The sequence below is a fragment of the Amphiprion ocellaris genome, chromosome 21 (assembly GCF_022539595.1).
Source record: "Amphiprion ocellaris isolate individual 3 ecotype Okinawa chromosome 21, ASM2253959v1, whole genome shotgun sequence".
In the NCBI taxonomy this organism is placed as follows: Eukaryota; Metazoa; Chordata; class Actinopteri; family Pomacentridae; genus Amphiprion; species Amphiprion ocellaris.
Window position 1 is genome coordinate 22,871,952 of NC_072786.1, and position 10,345 is coordinate 22,882,296.

Sequence of the window (10,345 nt, forward strand, 5' to 3'; positions counted from 1 at the left end):
AGGTGTTATGATATTTTTTAGCCTCTGTGGTACCAGCACTTTGTGTGCTTGTTATTTTAAAATCTTTGCAGCTCAAGACTCAAATTTGCAAAACCATAAAAATCTTGAGATGTTTTTACAAGTTCTACATGACTGGTCTTTTTCTCATGTCACATCACACCCTCACAAAAGACAGGCGAAGATGAAGAGATGGAGGTCTTCTCAACAGCACTCACATTCCCATAACTCTCTGACATAATGTTATTTTAGTCCCCGTTCAAGAGCAGCCATATCCTAGGAACTCTAAATAATACCTCATCAGATTCTCACACAACTTGAGTGCCCCAGTTTTGGTCATAAAACTTCATGTTTATCTTCCTAAGTAAGAGATGGATCACCACAAAAAATCATTAATTTTACTGTAGTTCACACAGTAACGGTGTCATTAATCACAGTGTCTGGCTACCAAAAAACTGGGCTTAAATGTATACTTATTCTCTTCCATGCACAGAGTGGAAATATATATATGTTCAACAATCAAGCTACATCACAGCAACAAAATGTTAGTCCCTGTAACTCTAGTCAAGTCAAGTCAGTTGCATGTGACAGAATCGGTGACATTAATAAAGTTCTTCCTCTTGCTTCCTCTGTCCAGCATTGCAGTCAAAAGTTCTTTGCCTTCCAGACTAGTGTCTTCTTCTAGCACCTTCCTTAATGGAAGGAGTGCTAGTCCTTCTAATAGTATCAGGTTTCCATAACAGTACTTAGCTGCAAAAAGCAGTCCTGGACCAAATCGCGGGTTGCCCATTGGAAAGGCATAGCACTCGCCTGCCACCTGCACAGGGTTGTGCGAAGATCCATTCGGGAAGCAGGAATGATGATAGTATTGGCGGATGAACATCAATAGACAACTGTTTCTGTCACTGATGCCTGTTTGTCAAAAGTCAACGATTAGGAAACCCTTCCACTCTTCAGTGGGGAACTGCTCCTGTGATAGTCTTGGCAAGTCATCACAGTATCGCTGCTACTAGAAATACATGATGAATTCAGATTGCCTGTAACTCTGGATTGTTCATAAAACACATTAGGTTGTGTTCCACACCAGGAACTTGCAGGCCATTGGAGAGGAGCCTTTGTGCAGGTTTTGACTGCAGGAGCTGTCCCTGTAGAACCTCTTTCAGGGCTTTGATAAGGTATATAAACTACCTACTCCAGAGCTTGGACATCGTAGAAACTGTTGGATCTACATTGCAATAGAAACAAAGAGCTGAAACCTTAAACATGAAATTTGACCACTGCCATCTTGGTCTTTTCAAACCAGACCTGAAGAGTGAAGAATGTATCTAACTATACCAGCCAGTCAATCATGAGGAAGTTCTGCCCTGTAAAATGCCCTGCTTGATTATATGTTTTCCTCTAAATTGGATCAGAATATACAAAATGAACATTATGCTGTATTAAAGGAGATTCTGAACTACAGTGATTAAGACAAAAAAAGGAAAATGTTTACTGAGGTAACAGATTTAGAGGAAGGGTCATTTTCTCTTCTATGCAATCTGACTTCTTTTCACAACCGTTGCACCAACAGTAAAAACACTTGGAAGCTCTAGGAGAGGGAGAGTTGAAAAGTTGTCTGCTATTAGGACTTTAGGACGTTATTGTTTTTGTTTATGAAAACGTGTGCAAAACCAATGACATTCCTATTTACCCCAGCTAATTAGATAATTTTAGAATGCCAGGATAATCAACTGAGATGATGAACATGTCAGGATTTTAACCTGGCAAACATCAGCATGTTAGCATTGCCAATGAGATGGCAATGATGCTAGTATTAAGTCCAAACCACTACTGTGCTGAAATACAACTTTGTGTGTGTTCCTAATGTTGCAAGCATTACAAACCAAATTGCATTTCCCTAAACTGTAGTGGGTTTTTCATGGCCAGAGGTATTCTTCCTAAAACTGTCTGATATGCCATACCCATCATAACATGAAGAAACTAGTTAGCTGGCAAACAAATTAGACATGTTCAGGTGTGTTCGGTCTTGTGTTTCACGACATAGAATAAGATGAAGGTGAATATTTGAACATTTAGTCTGTGCAGGGATAAGCAACCCTTGAGGGCTAAATATTAGTCTCCCAATGTAATGGAATGTCTTCAGCAGAAAAATAGGCCTGCACACATGCGTGTACAGGGCAAAGACAGTATTTCTACTGGGATTGGGCTGATGTTCAGCACAGCCTTGTGTATCCAGCCTAGAAACAGAATCACTCACATGCACATCCTGCCCGAAGAGAGATTGAGGTCAGGGGATTGTCCAAACATTGCATCAACACTACTCCGAATGGGATAACATAACAAGATCTCCACCCACAAACACACACGTATGCACACATTGATGCACATACTGTGAGAAGGTAAAGAGGGAAGTTCCAGACCTCTCCAGTCCCATCAGTGGACTTTCACACCCAGACACATACATGCACTCGCACCACAATGAGCATCTCATGGGTGAAACTGAGCCCCCTGATGCCTGGAGCCATGCCGGACAATGGACTCCGAGGGGAAGTTAAGCCTCTTGCTGATCTCGACTTAGTGACACGGGGATCAGGCATTAAGACACAAGGTACGTTAAGATCCTTCATGACAAGAGCTTTTGATGAGAGTCACTGCAGGTCACCAACCTTCTCACATCTGATTTCAGTCAACGAACAGGATCTTTGGAATAAAGAAACAATATGATGGCACACGCAATATGCTACAGCTGTGCTGCACTTTGCTCACAGGTCACTTCAGTTGACCTCTGCACTGCTGTCAGTGTTTATCTGCAGCTGTGCTTGGACATCACAGAGGAACTGACTGAACTCTAAATTCTGTGTAAGTCTTGGAAAGTTTGGGGAACTTGTGGGATTTGGGTTTAGAGTAAGCAAATTTTATGGTATCTAAAATGTTCATTTTATTTAGCCCTACCTTCTAGTGCCTACAAGTCACTGATTGCTCTTCTTCTTCATATTGAGTCATTCAGCAAAGCCGCCTTCCTCTTACTGCCCTTCTTTCCAAGTGCATCAGTACATGATACCCCTATCATGTGAACCAAATTGTCAAGTATAAACTGGAATTTAATGGATTAAACCTAGAATTGCTCCCTGAAGTGAAGGAGTTCAAACATCTCGGGGGGGTGTTCAGGAGTTGGACAGATTGATTAATTCTCCGTCTGGAGGAATGTGGGTGTTTTACTCGACTGCTGTGGTGAGGAGGGAGTTGAGCCTTAAGGTTAAGCTCCCAGTTTACCTGTCAATCTAAACTCCAACACTCAGCTCCAGTGATGAGCTTTGGGTAATGTCTGAAAGAATATGAGATCATGGAAAAACAGCCCACAGGAGCAGAATCTGTGCATTCCAAAAAAATGTTACAAATCACTCAACAACAAAATAAATACATTTTATGCTGACAATATAATGGTTAAGGATTTAGTTGGAATTCATTGGTAAAGGTTATGCAACACTCATTAGCCATGTTTCCATAAAACATTTTTATGAGCGTTTTAAAGTATAAAACAAGAAAATGTTGATTAAAACAGTTTTTGTTTCTTCTTCTACTTGATTTATTACAGCCATGTGTAATGTAGCCGACAACCCACCTTTTGATGACACTGTGCAGCCTTGTTTTTGTCTCTAAATCAGTTAATGGAAACAAGCCTCATTCGCTTTTTCTGTATTTTTTTTTTAAAATCATGATCATTCAAAAGTTTGCTTCACATTTGCTTGACAGTTAAATGGAAACATGGCTATTGTCAGCTTTGAAAATGGAATTGCACAAGTTTGATATTTTGTCAATCCATTTGTGCACCCTGACCTCCTAAAAAGTCGCCTAATGTTCCTCCTTTCCACCCAGCGGACACAACTTATCATTACTATCCTAGAGGGATTCATCAGTTGAATGGAAACACTTGTCTGCTGAAACAGTTGACTGTCATGTTTCCTGGGATTGCAGTCTCAAATGTTTTAGGATCCCCCAGTGAGATGTGACTGAGTAAAGGACATCTGGATACCTTGATCAGCCTGCTGCTGCTACTGTAAACACTGATGGTCAAATAAGGATGGATGGGAACTAGAAGCAGAAGCCCAGTGGGACTTTCTAAGTTGGAGCTAAAGTAACTTCCGTTTTAAAATACACAACCGATCTTATGAGGGTTCTCATCTCCTCACACTGTTGTGCTCAAATGTGTATCGCAAGTAAGTAAATGAATTCATTGATTTTGTGGAACGGATGTGCAGCAGCAAGTTAGTGACGAGGCCAAAACAGAAGTACTGCTGTTCTGTGCATTTTGTCCCACATGCCCAAATAAGACCATGTGAACAGTTGTGTTATTAAAAATGGATTACAGTGGCATGAATGAGTCCGAGGGGGTAGTGATGACAATTACTAAATAGAGAGGCCATATATGGAGCTTAATACCGGATTCTGTGCAATGAGAAGTATTAGTGGTGAGTCTGGAATTAGATGGAACACACACAAAAAAAACGTTCATTAATCATTTCAAACAAGTTCCACAACCTCAAATGAACCACTTCAAATTTAAAATAGTGTGTGTGATAAATGTTCATGGGTTGCTGAAGGATTGCTACATATGGCACATTTACTCTACCTCACTGGAGGAAGTATTTGAAGGCTGAAGCTGTATTTATGTACTTATAAGTCAGAAAGAATAGTGATACCAGGGAAGTAGTGACAGCCAGGGACCAAAGGTTACAGCTTGTTGCTCATTCTAAAGATGATGAATGTACGGAGGTGGTGTTATGGGATAGCAGACCAACATGTGTGAGTGTGTAAATTCCTGTCTGTGTTTTTGCACATGTGGAAGCCATAACTGCTCCTTGTGGTATTAAACTTCAAGCTAGTTTTACATCTTTGTAAGAAATATTCATAAACTTCCTCATTGTGTTGATTCCTCTTTATTGCACCCTGCTGTTGGATGGATCAAACTTAATGAGCATAGAAAGGTTTTGGAAACTGTTTTCATATTTCTACTTAATGATCCATTTTGTATATTTCATATTGCATGTTTGAATGTCATACTAATACAGAATAATTACACTTCTGATTTACTACCTTAATGTTTTCACCATGTTTTAAATGTCACTGCATGGCTGTAATTTTGACAGCCTGTTTGTAAGACTCACACATCAGCATGCATGCACACATACTAAAGGGGAGATTACTGGTTTCCCGGCACACCGGAGTTCTGTGATTTTTTTTTTTATAGAACGACTTTGTTGTGAGGTTAACAACCTATAAAAACCTCTAGTTATATGAGGTTTGCTCAAAAAGATCTGCGACTGATTGAAATTTGGCTGTGCTCCTTTTTAATTAGTGGCATTGTGCAGCAACAAACTACTTCCAGTGCTTCTGCCATTTTTGAAACACTCCATGAAAGTCCTGATCTGCAAGTGCATCAAGCACCATAAGCACATGCACTGAACTTCATGGTAGAGAAGAGGATGTAGGTGCAGGGAGCCGAGTCTAGCAAGCAGGGCAGATGAGGAGCGATGATTACCAAAATACACATATTTTCATTGTGGTGTGAGCAGATGTATTGTCATGATGAAGCATCTAAACTATTGTTCAGAAGTTCGAGGTCACATAGAAATGTCCTTATTTTTGAAAGAAAAACTGTTCTTTTTCAATGAAGGTAACATTAAATGAATGATAAATCCAGTCTAGACATTGTTAATGTGGTAAATGACTATTCTAGCTGGAAACAGCTGATTTTTAATGGAATATCTCCATAGAGGTACAGAGGAACATTTCCAGCAACCATCACTCCTGTGTTCTAATGCTACATTGTGTTAGCTAATGGTGGTGAAAGGCTAATTGATGATTAGAAAACGCTTGTGCAATTTTGTTAGCACATGAATAAAAGTGTGAGTTTTCATGGAAAACATGAAACTGTCTGGGTGGTCCCAAACTTGAACAGTAGTATACATGCTTCACACCACAGTTCATGTTGTTCATGCCACGTGTTCTCCTTTAGATGACTCAGGGCATTACAGCAGAACTCGACATTGGCAGTCTGACTCTGTGGGATGAATTCCTGGTGCACAGTCCTCTGATTGTGGCAGAAAATGACAAGCAGGGTTTTGGTCCACTCCTGACCTGATGCGCCTTCTCTGGTCACTGCTGTTTGGTTTATGAGTTGTAGCCACAGACCCAACCCTCATCACCAGTGCTGTTAATTACAGAGTTTGATCCATTCTGCTTCTGCAAGTCACAAAAATGTGCGTAACACAGGTCTCACTGTTGACCGCACAATGCCAAACGTCACATGAGCATTACTGCACACTTGTTGCACACGCCTCAAAGCCATTCGCCATTCATCTCACACAGAAACAGTCTTGTAACTTTTTGATCACATCTTGCAGCTACGATCAGGAAAATTGATCCCAGTTCGTGGCACTGAATAATAGAATTTAAGCACTACTTTCTATTGTCTCTTCCCTTACGCATTGGTAATTCTGAACACAGTATGTAAATGATTGTAATCAGGGACAAAGATGCAGATAAATGTTTTCTACCTTTTATTAGAATATGTCTATGTAGATTCTCAGTCGTCCAGGTCATGGTGATTGTAGGAGCATCAGTAAAAATCAGCTGGACTTCTCTTTAAGATTCTTGAAGATGTTTCACCTCAGATCCAAAAGGCGTCTTCAGTTCTGACTACATATTCATTAGTCAGTTAGAACTCATGAAGCCTCTTGGATGAAGGTGAAATGTCTTGAAGAACCTTAAAGAGAAGTCCAGTTGATTTTTACTGAAGCTCTTTTTATTAGAATGATCTGAGACTTAAAGTTAGTAAAAAGAAAGTAGCTCTTCTTTGTCTATATTATGAGAAGTGGTAAATTTCACTGTCATTTGTGATTCCTCACTGCTTCATTTTGCCACTGCTTGGAGTTAAAATGCTGCGGGGAGGAAGCTGCAGTCTTGGCCACACACGTCATGTGGCAAAAGACGAGTTTCTTGAACTTTTTACATTTTTAAATTTTTAAATTTTTAAATTTAGAATGCTGGGCTGCACAGTGGCTTGGTCATTAGTGCTTTCACCTTGAAGCGAGAAGATCCCCGGTTTGTGTCCCAGCCTTCCCAGGATCTTTCTGCATGAAATTTGCATGTTCTCCCTGTGCATGTGTGGGTTTTCTCCACGTTCTCCAGCTTCCTCCCACAGTCCAAAAACAAGCTTAGGTTAAATGGTGACTCTAAATTTTCCATAGGTGTGAATGTGAGTGTGATTGTTTGTCTCTATATGTAGTCCTGTGATAGACTGGTGACCTGTCCAGAGTGTCCCCTGCCTTCACCCTAAGTCAGCTGGGATAGATTCCAGCACCCTGTGGATTAAGCAGTGTATAGATAATGGATGGAATATAGAATGCTTGCAAAAAATTTCCAGACACTACAATTTACCATTATTCCCTAAACACTAGACATGCATTGAATGCTATTAGGCAGCTGTACAACGAGAAACTTCTAGTCTCCACAGGTGGGGACAAAACACTAGTTTGAAAAGAGTGAAATAAGGCATTCTTATCTCTGACTTAATTAAGTTGAAACCAATGAAATGTATCTACCAGAGCGAGCCACCTAAAGACACACACTGACCTGCTAAATGTCAGGCACAGCTGTGCAACAGATATTCGCAAACCCTTTTACACCGGAAGTGTAAAAGTCGAGTCAAGTGACAGAATGAAGCTGTTCCTCCTTCAAAAACAAATAAATACTGCTGTAAATAAAGTGGCCTCCCACACACACGCTCAAACTTAAAACTGCAAATTGCTTTTTACAATCTGCTCTCACTTCAGCCCAAGAACAACAACACTGGTGATTAACCTCAGTACTGCCTCAGCTCTGGAGGTGATTCTCAGGAACATGCTGGCACATGAACTAACACATTTTTGGGTTTTGTCTCAGTAGGTTGCCGGTAGTTGTTAATGTCGTAATAAATGAGAAACAGCCTCCTCGTGGTCCACAGAAAATGTGTGTTGTATGCACTGTTTTTCAAACCTTAAACCTGAAACTGAAAGACACAAACTTATACAAAGTTATACAAGAAAAGCACTCAGAGAAGGCAGTACCCTGGTAAGACTGCTTAGTAGTTGTATCATTTCTGACGGATAAGTCCCAATAAGTCTGCAGTGGTGGATTTGTAGAAGGATCACAATCATGTGATCATCAGCAGGCATCTGACATAGTGTTCACTTGTTGTCATAGTTACAGTGATGCTGTGCCGCTATCTCACAATGATACAGAAATCTTTAACAAATCCATGGATCCAGACTATAAGCTGCATCACTGCCAAAATCTAATCACTTGGTCCTTGTGTCATTTCTGACCTTCCCTGAAAATTTCATCCAAATCCCTTAGTCAATTTTTGAGTAATGTTGCTAACAGACAGACGGACAAATGTACACCGATCATCATACAACTCTGCCGCGTTCCTTTACGGAATAAAAATGTCAACATGCAGAAATGGCCATTTGTCTGTACTAACATTTGATTTTTTTTTTTTAAGTAGTCATAGATACAAGTTTTGTAGAATGACAACATGGAAGATTGATCCTTTAATTATGATTTATCAAACTAAATATGTTAATTGTGTATAACTGTGTGTCATAAGAGAGCAAGCTGTATAAGCACTATACAGTAAGGAAGATAATGCCACTGTACTGCACACAAATTAATGAGATATGAATATCAAGTCACCTAAATTACATATATCTTCATATTCATTTTAATTAACAATTTTTCATACATTTATTTAAACCGTGGAAACAGGTTGTGTTAAGTTTTTTTTTTGTTGGGATTCATTTTAGGCAGAATATTTGTATTGTAGTTTCTGCTGCTGTGGTGCATTTTCAGTGTGTTTTGTTCTATTGCTATTTTTTTTCGTATGAGAATCCAGTCAAATTGATTAGGTCTGTTTGTTAGAATGACTATGCTGTGATAAATACAAAGGAAACTGTCAGCACAGTCTGAAGGTTCATGCTGTTGTGACTCTCTTGGTCTGGTCTGCTGATCTAATCTGATCTGATGCAGCAGCAATGTAGCGACACAGTGATAAAGTGAGTTCAGTGGAGACAGTGAGAGCATCTCTACTGTTTATCCATCACACCAATAGCTGATGTAGCTGTCAGACTCTTTATTAGCAGCCTGCTGAAAGTACTATTAAATGAGGTAAGACGACATAATGAACTTCATTAATCACAGAGGGGGAAACAGCAGCAGAAACTTGGCTATAAATAAAAATGAAGCTGCATCGTTACAAAGTCGAGTAGATCAGCCTCATTAATACATCTTCATTTGACTAGTGTCGTTGTTTACTGTATGAAAAGATCACTGCTTTGTGCTACATCTTAGAAAGAGTCAATAAATCTTTATCATTGCTCACTTTAACAAGACATACACTTGCAAGTACGCTTCTTGACTATGTTTTCTTAACGTTATAGCTAGAGTATGCAGGATCATAAAAACCAGCAACAAGAATCGAGATTTTGAAAGCACACAACTTAAAAAAGAAACATTCCTCCAAAATACGTTGATGTTCTACACCTGAGAACAGCTGGAGGACTAATCCAGGAGAATCACATGCAGGATAGTGCATTACAACTTACTCATGTTTAAAAACACATGAACAGGCTACGTTTGCAAAAAATGTCACGTTTAAAGTCAATATAGACCTATATAAGAGAAGATAAATACCACCTGTTCACAGCCTCCTACAAGGCAGACAGGTGGCAAATATACACACAGACGCATGTACACAGAAAACTGATGAAACTAGAGGAGGATGGAGACCACAAAGAGCACTGACATGGGGAAAAAAAAAAAAGCAGAAATGAACACAGTCTGGTGTTTATCAGGAGATCGTTCAGTCATCTAATACAGACTGACTGCAGTGATTAGACAGACTTTTTAAATGCCTGCCACGGCCACAGATTAGATTGTTTTAGTGAATTATCAGAGCACTTGATTTATTGATTGCTGTAAAGAGACTTTCAACAAACATTACCAAAACTGCTTTTTGAAAACATTGCCTGCTCTTGTTTTTAAAGACTGACTCACATCTTCATGCGAAATATGAGGCTACAGCCAGCCGCCTGTTAACTTTTATCTGCACACAGATTGGAAATGAAGAAAACATTTAGCTCGACCCTGAGTAAAAAATCTAATAATAGAAAATGTAGGGAAAAAAATAGCAGCTCCAAAGGTAATAAATAAAATTGTGATAGTTGATTTGTTTTCCCCACCCCCAAAAATGAAACCGGACCAGTCAAGTAACAATCTGGCAGATAAGTAACTGTCAAACTGTAACAGA